Source organism: Chrysochloris asiatica, unplaced genomic scaffold (assembly GCF_000296735.1).
Source record: "Chrysochloris asiatica unplaced genomic scaffold, ChrAsi1.0 scaffold00191, whole genome shotgun sequence".
Classification (NCBI taxonomy): Eukaryota; Metazoa; Chordata; class Mammalia; order Afrosoricida; family Chrysochloridae; genus Chrysochloris; species Chrysochloris asiatica.
In genome coordinates, this window is record NW_006408709.1 from 6,052,683 (window position 1) to 6,062,180 (window position 9,498).

Consider the following 9,498-nt stretch of genomic DNA (forward strand, 5'->3'; position numbering starts at 1 on the left):
ATATAACTGGACAACTTCTCAAAGTAAAGTTGAGCAGTGAAATCAAGATCCCATACAGATGACTTTTTGTACAATTATTCTGATCCTGAAGTCCTGTTGAAATCCCAGTTTTCTGTAGAAATTTTTTGGAAAATCAAGGGGTTTCAATTAGACCTAGATGAAAATCAGTGTAGAGTGATGTCAACCTATTAAAAATATCAGATTTAATTTTCTTTAATTAAAGTCTACATTATAATATTCTCATAGCTACTTACTTTAGTCATAGTTAATATGTAGCTTTAATTGCTTGTTCACTTAATTTTCTAGACTCCACTTCTTGGTAGCATATCTTAAACTGAAATAAAAATAGAAATTTACAAGCAGTGCATCTCCTTTGATTGGCACAAAAAGAATGATTCAGCTGGCATCCTTGGGAGCTGCTAGTCCCTTGGGAGACACTTGGCATATAGTGTTATTCAAGCATATGTGGGCAGGATATTCTGATTCAATATCCATTTGTCTTAACTGGATTTTGGTTTCAAGTCTGTCACATAATGGAGGAAGACATATTTAAAGCCTGAGAAAATTTTCATACCTAACTAGAAAATAACATAATTTATAATCCCTACTGTTCTTAATAAATTCAGCTCTTGCGCATTCTATAGATATGACAATTTTGGCATAAAGATATATTGTGGGGGGTTTTTTTGTACAAAGTTTTGCATAGATAAATTCTTTCTTGTATATGCTCTCTTTTACTTCCAATATTGTAAGAAAATTCAAATCTTTTCAGAGACTCATAAAGGCCTAGCAACTTCAGAGTGGTATTTCTGACTATACCTTCTACAAATTCCTTTTAAAATAGAAAATGTCATAAATAGAAATGTCATAAAAATGTGATTATTTAAAAATCTACCCATTTAGCACCTTAAATCTAGTTGTTTTAATCTGTAATTACATTACTGGGCTTTGTGAAGTGCCATCGAGTCAGTTCCGACCCATAACGACCCTGTATAGGGTTTTCGAGGAGCAGCTGGTGAAGTTGAACTTCCGACCTTGCAGTTCTAAGGGCTTTGCAGTCTGGCCCAACAGCAGAACTCCAAATCACAGGGCTAGACCATAGAATATTATACAATCCTGTTTCTTCTCCAGAGTAACTAACAATATTTTTGTTTTTAGTTACTGCCAGTTTTATGTTGTGTTATATCTAAGTTTGTATGTACCATCTTATTTCACTTCTGCTTCTTCTTGCTTTTATGTGTCATTGAGTTAGTTTCAACTCATAGCAATCCTGTATAGGGTTTCTGAGGAGTGGATGGTTGGCTTGAACCATTGACATTGCGTTTCAAACTGACCTTATGTTTAGTGTTTATTCTACAGTGTTACACAAGGACTCACTTATCTCACTAGATGCTAAAAAAATCATATGCAACATTATCTTAGTTTTGTTACCCTGTTGTTACACATCCTTAAATTGATTCCAACTCATATAGACCCTATGCAGACACAAAGAGATATTGCCTGGTCCTGTGCAATCCTCAAAATTTTGTCATATTTGAGACCATTGTTGCTGCTACTCTGTCTTGGGGTATTCTTCCTTTTCATTGCTCCTCATTTTACCAATAATCATGTACTTCTCCAGGGACAGATATCTTCTGACAACATGTTTAAAGAATGAGAGAAGTCTTGCCAGTCTCACTTCTATAGATCATTTGGGCTGTACTTTTTCTAATATAGATTTGTTTGTTCTTCTGGTAGTCCATGGTACTTTTGATATTCTTCAACAACACCATAATTAAAATGCATCAATTATTCTGCAGTATTCTATATTCATAGTCCAACTTTAATATGCATATAAGATGATTTAAAATACCATCACTTAGGTAAGGTACAGCTTAGTCCTCAAAATGACATCTTTGCTCTTTATCACTTTGAATAGGTCTTTCTTAGATCTGTCTAATGCAATATGGTATTTGATTTTTTGACTGCTGCTTCTATGAATATTTATTGTTGCTCCAGGTAAAATAAAATATTTGACAGCTTTAATCTTTTCTATATTGATCATGTTTATTGTTCCAGTTGTGTGAATTTTTGTTATCTTGAGTTGGAGGTGCAGTTCATACTGAAGACTATATAGTCTTTCATATTTATCAGTATGTTAAGCCCTCTTTACTTCCAGTATTCATGGTGTTCTATGTGCATATCTAAGCTTTCTAATGAGTCTTCCTCAAATCCTAGTGCTAAATTATTCATATAATACAATTTCTCAAATTATTTGCTCAGCATATAGATTGAATAAGTATGGGGAAAGGGTATAACCCTGGCACACACATTTCTTGATTTTAACTATTCATTATCTCCTTGTTCAGTTTGAACTGTCTCTTGGTCTTTGTGCAAGTTCCTTATGAACACAATTAAGTGTTCTAGAATTTCCATTTTTCACAATATTATCCATAGTTTGTTATGACCCATATAGTCAAGAATACCTTTGCATAGACAACAAACCACAGGTGAACACTCTTCTGGCATTCTCTACTATTAGCCAAGATCTGTCTGATGTCAGCAATGATATCATATATTCCAAGTCTTCTTCTGTATCCAGCTTGAATGATCATTTTAAAAAATTTCTTCAGAAAAAATTTACTAGTCTGTGATTATAACGATATTGTTCATTGATTTCTACATTCTATTGGATAACCTTTCTTTGGAAGGGACAAAATATGCATCTTTTCCAATTGGTTTGCCGACTCTTCCAAATTTATTGGCAAAGTCAAGTGAGTGCCTCAATCATGGCATCAGTTTGTTGAAACAGTTCATTTGGTATCCCATCACTTCCTAGAGCCCTGTTTCTGACAATGTCTTCAGTGTAACTTGGACATCTTCCTTCAATACCAATGATTTTTGATAATATGTTAGCTCTAAATATGGGTGAGCATAGAACAATACTTTTTGGTACAGTGACTGTGATTCCTTCCATCATCTTTTGGTGCTTCCTGCATCATTCAGAATTTGTCCATAGAATCCTTCAATATTAAACCTCAGCCTTGATTTTTTTCTTCAATTCTTTCAGCTTGAGAAATGCCGAGTGTGTTATTCCCTTTTGATTTTCTGACTTTAGGTGTTCACACATTACATTTCATTATAATACTTTATTTTGTTTTCTTGTGCTGCCCTTTGGAATTTCCTACTCATTTATTTTCTTCCTGAATTCCATTTGCTTTAAATTCTTTGTGATCAAGAGCAATTTCAGAGTCTCCTTTGACATCATTTTTTGTCCTTTCTTTCTTTCTTTCTTTCTTTCTTTCTTTCTTTCTTTCTTTCTTTCTTTCTTTCTTTCTTTCTTTCTCTTTTTAATAACCTTTTGCTGTTTTCAGTGTTATCACACAAACATTTTTAGTCTTTGGTCATTGGTGTCTAATTCTTTATATCTGTTCTTGAGATGTTCTCTTCAAGTAAGATATACTCAATGCCATATCGTAGTTCTCATGGAGTTATTTTAGATTTATTCAGCTTCAGCTGAACTTTGTTGTTGTTTTGTTATTAAGTGCTATTGAGTTGGTTCTGAATCATAATGACCCAGTCCTCACTCTATCTTGCATATGAGCAACTGATTGTTTCACAGCTGGCCCTTGACCTTGTTTGGGCTGGTGTTATTGGATTTATCAGTCATTTTTTCCTCAAGATGTGGTGAATTTGATTCTTGTTTATTGTTAAACTGTCATTGCTTATTTTGATGACTTAAGTTATTTTGTTTCTTTTGAAACTTTATCTCCTTATCAGGTGACTGCTTGGTTTTCCATGCACAGTTACTGTTGTTGTTATTGTCAAGTGCCATAGAGTCAGTTCCAACTCATAGCAGTGCTATAGAGTTTCTGAGGAGTGGCTGGTGAGTTTTAACCATTGACTTCCTGGTTTAAACAGACATTGCAGTCCAGTGCTTATGTTCCAATACAACTCCAGAACTCTTACAGTTACTTTACTGGTAATAAAATGCTGACATTTATCTTTGTGAATTATTTAGACATTTTTCACACATTGAACTACTAAATAAAAAATCACATAAATGTTTTCTCTGGCACAGTAATGACAAGGAGAAATGTATGGGTCTTTCAATGAAAATTCTCTTCTATAGTTTTTGAAGGGGACTCAAAAACATCATTACACATGTGGCTGTTGTTAAGTCTTGCAGAGTCAGTTCTCAATCATAGCAACCTTGTACAAGGTTTTCAAGGAATAGAGGTGAGTTTGAACAGCTGACCTTATAGTTGGCAGTCTAGTACTTATCCTATAGGGTCACACCATAACTAAAAGTATGTGTTGTTGTTATTGTTGTGAAGCACTGTGAAGTCATTTCCAAATCATAGTGACCCTGGATAGGGTTTCTGAGTAGTGGCTGATGAGTCTGAACCACAGAAATTGTGGTTCAAGTCAACCTTGTAGTTCAGTGCTTATCCTACAGCACAATACTTATAAATATCTTGAGAGACGTGAGCATTATCTACTGGAATTTTTCCAGAAAGAATATGATCCCAGGAAAATAAAGTGACCAAATGTGTTAAACGGATTTGTTGTTGTTAAGTGCTGTCAACTCATAACAACCCTATATAGGGTTTTAGAGGAGCAGCTGGTGTGTTTGAACCTTATACCTTATGATTTGAAGTCCAGTCCTTATTCTCCTGGGGTGGGGGTGGGGGGACGGGAGGAGATATAACTTCAAGCTTGGGATTTTGAAAGCTCTGTAGAGTATGCTTTTGAGATGAAACCAAGTATGTATCCCATCATCAATGAGAAACAGAAAAAGAGAAAAATGGTTTCAATGATTTTGATTAAAAAAAAAAAAAAAAGCTAGGTAATCTTAAAATATATATACTAAAATTCGTAAACATCACTCTTGTGACCATGTTGAGGAAACTGAACTTCAGGGTTCATATGCAACCAATATGTTGATTACTTTCCCCTATTCCTTGAGTATAAAATCTATGATTTCTTCACACTATAGTAAAGTTGGAGTCTTGGTGTGGTTCTATAGGATAAGCACTGGACCACAAGGTCTGTTTGAAAAACAAGGTAGAAGGTTCACACCCACCAGTTGCTCCTCCAAACTCCGTGACTTGGAACTGACTCAATGGAACTAAACAATAGCAATATCAAAGTCACATGGCACACTTAGCAACTTGATCATTTGTTTTTATTTGCCTATTTTAGTCCTGGTGTGCTGCTGTAGGATTATCTCTGGACTTTGAACCACAAGGTCAGCAGTTCAAACCCACCAACTGCTCCTCGGAAACACTATACAGTGTCACTGTGAGTCAGAACTGACGCGATGGCACTTAACAACAACAATTTTAGGAAATAAAAAACAGAAGAAACACCCAGAAATATCCAAGAAAACAAAAGTAGCTGTATTAGTTAGTTCTTGACAAAAAAAAATGAGAGAAGAAAAAATTTATGAGTTATCATAAAATGAATGGATTAAATAACAACAATCTCATACAATCATGAAATAAGCTGTGAGTTGTGAGTTTGCTGACCAAGGCTAGACTCAGCTTGTCAGATCAACTTATTTTGTCTGATTTCTTTTGCACTTGAAATTAGCTGGGATTCATCAATTCCAGGATAGATTTAAATAGATAGTTCTCCAGTTGGATGGCTTATATGTTCATGTCTTCTCCCTATTTTCCTCATCTTTCTTGAATCTGTGGATCAACCAGAGTATGCTTTTATCATAAAAAATGATTATCAGCAGCATAAGAAAACACATAAAATGTCTTCAAGTTTTCTGAGACTTAGAATAGAAACACTTTAGTCATAAATGCATGACATTAAAGCAAGTCCCATGGCCAAGCCCAAAGTCTAGGGACTGAGAAAGATCCTACAACCTTGATACAGTCATGCCAATAGAAATTCACAAATCATTATACTTCTGTAGCCAATATCATAATTTTGTAAGATTTTAAGTCACTTAAAGAACTGAATTAATCACAATACAAGCATTAATGTTGAATAACATTTTTAAAAATTTGATTAAGCACAGAAATAAAATGCTAAGATAATTTGCATGTAAGAAATCTTGAAAACACTAAGAAATCATTTTCAAAGCAAGTGAAACCTAATAATATAGCTGACTAAATGGGTCAAATATTCTGTGTGTATTTAATTTGTAAGTACACACACACACACACACACACATACAGGAAACTTTAAAATATTTATGTAAGAGTAAAAGTGAAAGATAAAGGAATTTTTATGTGAACTTTTTGAAGTATAGGTATAAAATATTTGTAATTACAACTTTTTTACAGGTACAATTTAGTGACACTAATTATGTCTATCATGGTGACCATCCTTTTCTAAATATTTCTATCACCCTTCACAGAAATTCCTTACATCCTAAGCAATGACTCCCTCTCTCCAATTTCTCCCTCAGCCTGCAATCACTAATAAACTTTAGCCTTTATTAGTTTGCCTTTTCTAAATATTTCTATTAAATACGATCCTACGTTATATGTCATTTGTGGTTGATTTATTTAACTCAAATAATGTTTTCAAGTTTCAACCTTATACATATTGTAACAGGTATCAGGATTGAAGAATGATATTCCAATGTATGCATGTATCCCTTTTCGATTAATTCACTCTGACCAGAGAACTTCTAAGCCCATGGACAAGGACGATGCCATGTAGGACTAGAGCTGAGAGTGAAGCATCTAGTTTTATGAAATGGAGGGAGATGCACAAGAATACCCAAACTTGCAGATAGTACCCATTTGACCTAACTTCAATGGCTTGATGATCAGAACTTGAATAGAGGAAGATAAAGAAATTTGATAAAGGAAACAAGTGTAAATTCCTACATACCAACTGAGAGGGAAGAAGTCTTCACATCAAGGATTAAACCAATTCTGTCTGTACAAAAGGTCGGTAGGTATGGGCAACTTAGACACTGGCTACCCAAAATGGGAGGGGGTGCTATAAGGTACGAAGTGTGTGGCTTACAAGTTTTCAAGAGGGAATTTCGTTTCAGAGTATTTGGGGGAAAGTAGGATCTCCAGTGAATAGTTTCTACCTTATCTAGATGTGTTTGGCTAAAGGAGATGGGAATAAGTTACTTGTGATTCAATAGTGAGTAATTCTTATCATGACTAATTGTGATTGTCACAACTATAAAGGTAGAAGCTTTGTAATATAAAGGGGGGAGTAGATAATCTCACATTCCAGGAACAGAGAACCCTAGTATTTTCAAGGGAGAAGAGCATGAGCAGAATGTGGGACCCTATCCAGAGAAGCAATGACACCAGAGATGGAGGCAAAAATCAGGACATGGAAAGATAGAGCAGCTGAGGACTCCAGACTTATGGAAAGAGAAAGGCTGTGTGCTAGCAGTCAAGAGGCAGGCTTGCAGAATGTGTCCTTTGGTTGTTTAAATGATTATATACTCTTGAATGTTTTGGTGTATATCCAAAAAACAAAAACAGAGTTATAGCAAATACTGTTGAATGATGATGCCTTGAGGGGATTACAATCATTGCAATGAAATGAAATACAATAGGATGTGTACAAAAATGATGTGCTCCCATGTAAATTCTCAGTTAATTCACAATAATAACTTTAAAAAAAAGTCTATATCAGTGTCTCAGCCATGCTGATTTTTTTCATGACCTTTTCTTAATTACTGGTGTCTGCAAGCAGTTTCTAGTGTTTCCTTGATTATAAATGTTTCCTCAATGGCATCTGTTTTCTCCCTCTGTGTGTTCTCTGTTTCAATTCCGCCTTTTTATAACTCAGAAGTTATTAGGCTTGGGGTCCACTCAACTGGTTTAATCTCATAAACAGAGGAGAAAGCAAAACAAACTCTATTTCCAAATAAGATAACATACACATGTGCAGAAGCAGAAATTCAGGACATATTTGGGGTCCACACAGTTCAACCCATTATATCCACCCAAAGTGAAGACTTTTCGATTCGTTCCTGAGTCTAGATATAGCCAGCTTCTATATCGTGTTTATAGGTTATTAAGAGTGGAACTAACTACACATTTAGAGACTATTCTTTTAGCAAATATTTTGTAATAGTTTACTGTAGCTCATTTGACTCATTACAATTTTATGCATATCTCCAAAAATCTGAGGAGTGGAATAGTGAATATAATACATACATTTTATGATATTAAAAAATGCATATACAATAAACTGGGAAAATATCTACCAGAATTTCCAGTGGTAATATTAAAAAAAAAAAAAAAAACCTGAAAGGAGATGTCAATATTTGACCCATATCATTATCATTTAAGATAATAGTTTTAATTTTTCACCTTAAGATCCCTTATAAAAACTCAACCAAAATTATTTAAAAGGGAAAAAAAATAGAAAAGACTGAATGAATCTAAAAAAATAAAATGTGTGACTACATCCTGGGTTTCTCTTTTCCTGTATTTAACACTGACATCATTTTTTTCTTTCATATCCATCTGGAATTAAAAATTACATGGAGGATTGATATTTAAACATTACCTTTTCCATAGTTCTAGTTTATGTTTCTATGGGTATGGCTATTTGTTTTCAAAATATTTTTGATCCTAGAATCCGTAATATTGGTCTGATTACTGGCTTTTTTGTGTGATGATTTAGTGATTTGAATAAACAGTATGCATAGGTCACTAAGTGAATGGATATGCCAAACACAAAAGCTTTTATTATTATGTTCATGGTGATACTTGCAAGTTTCAGCTTTCAAATTCGAGCCCATGTTGGTTGAAGTGCTAATGTTTTCAAATGTTCATTCACAGTCTATGATACTTTATCACATAATCCCTATTTTCACAAGCTTTATGTGAAGGTATACAGTTGATTTTACTTAATAATTCTTGTACTCAAGTACTTTCAATGCCACCCACAAATCCACAGCTATGACAGATGCTTAATTGTCTCAGAGTAATTTTGATCATTTGTGTTGCACTCCTAATTTTTGCCATGCACACATTGAAAGTATGCACCATCTAGTTAGTGCCATCAAGTTGATTCTCACTCATAATGACCCTGTGTCGGGTTTCTGAGGAGCAATTGGTAGGTTTAAACTGCCTACCTTTTGGTTAGCAGGTCAGTTCTTATCCTATAGGGCCACAATAGTTGTTGTTAAGTGCCCTCAAGTGAATTCTGACACATAGCGACCCTGTATAGGGTTACTAAGGAGCAGCTGGTGAGCTTGAAAGTCCGACCTTGCAGTTCAAATGACTTTGCAGTCTGATGTATTAGCCCACAAAGTCACACAGGGCCATAGTGGTGGTGGTGGTGGCTGTGTGCCATGGAGTCGGTTCCGTCTCATCGCCACCCAGCATAGGGTTTCCAAGGCTGTAAATCTTTAACGGAAGCAGAAAGCCTCATCTTTCTCCATGGAACAGCTAGTAGTTTCGAACTGCCAACCTTGAGGTTAGCAGCCCAACTTGTTATCACTACGCTAGGGCTCCACAAATCTATTATTGTTGTTGTTAAGTGCCTTCAAGTTAATTTCAACTCATAGCA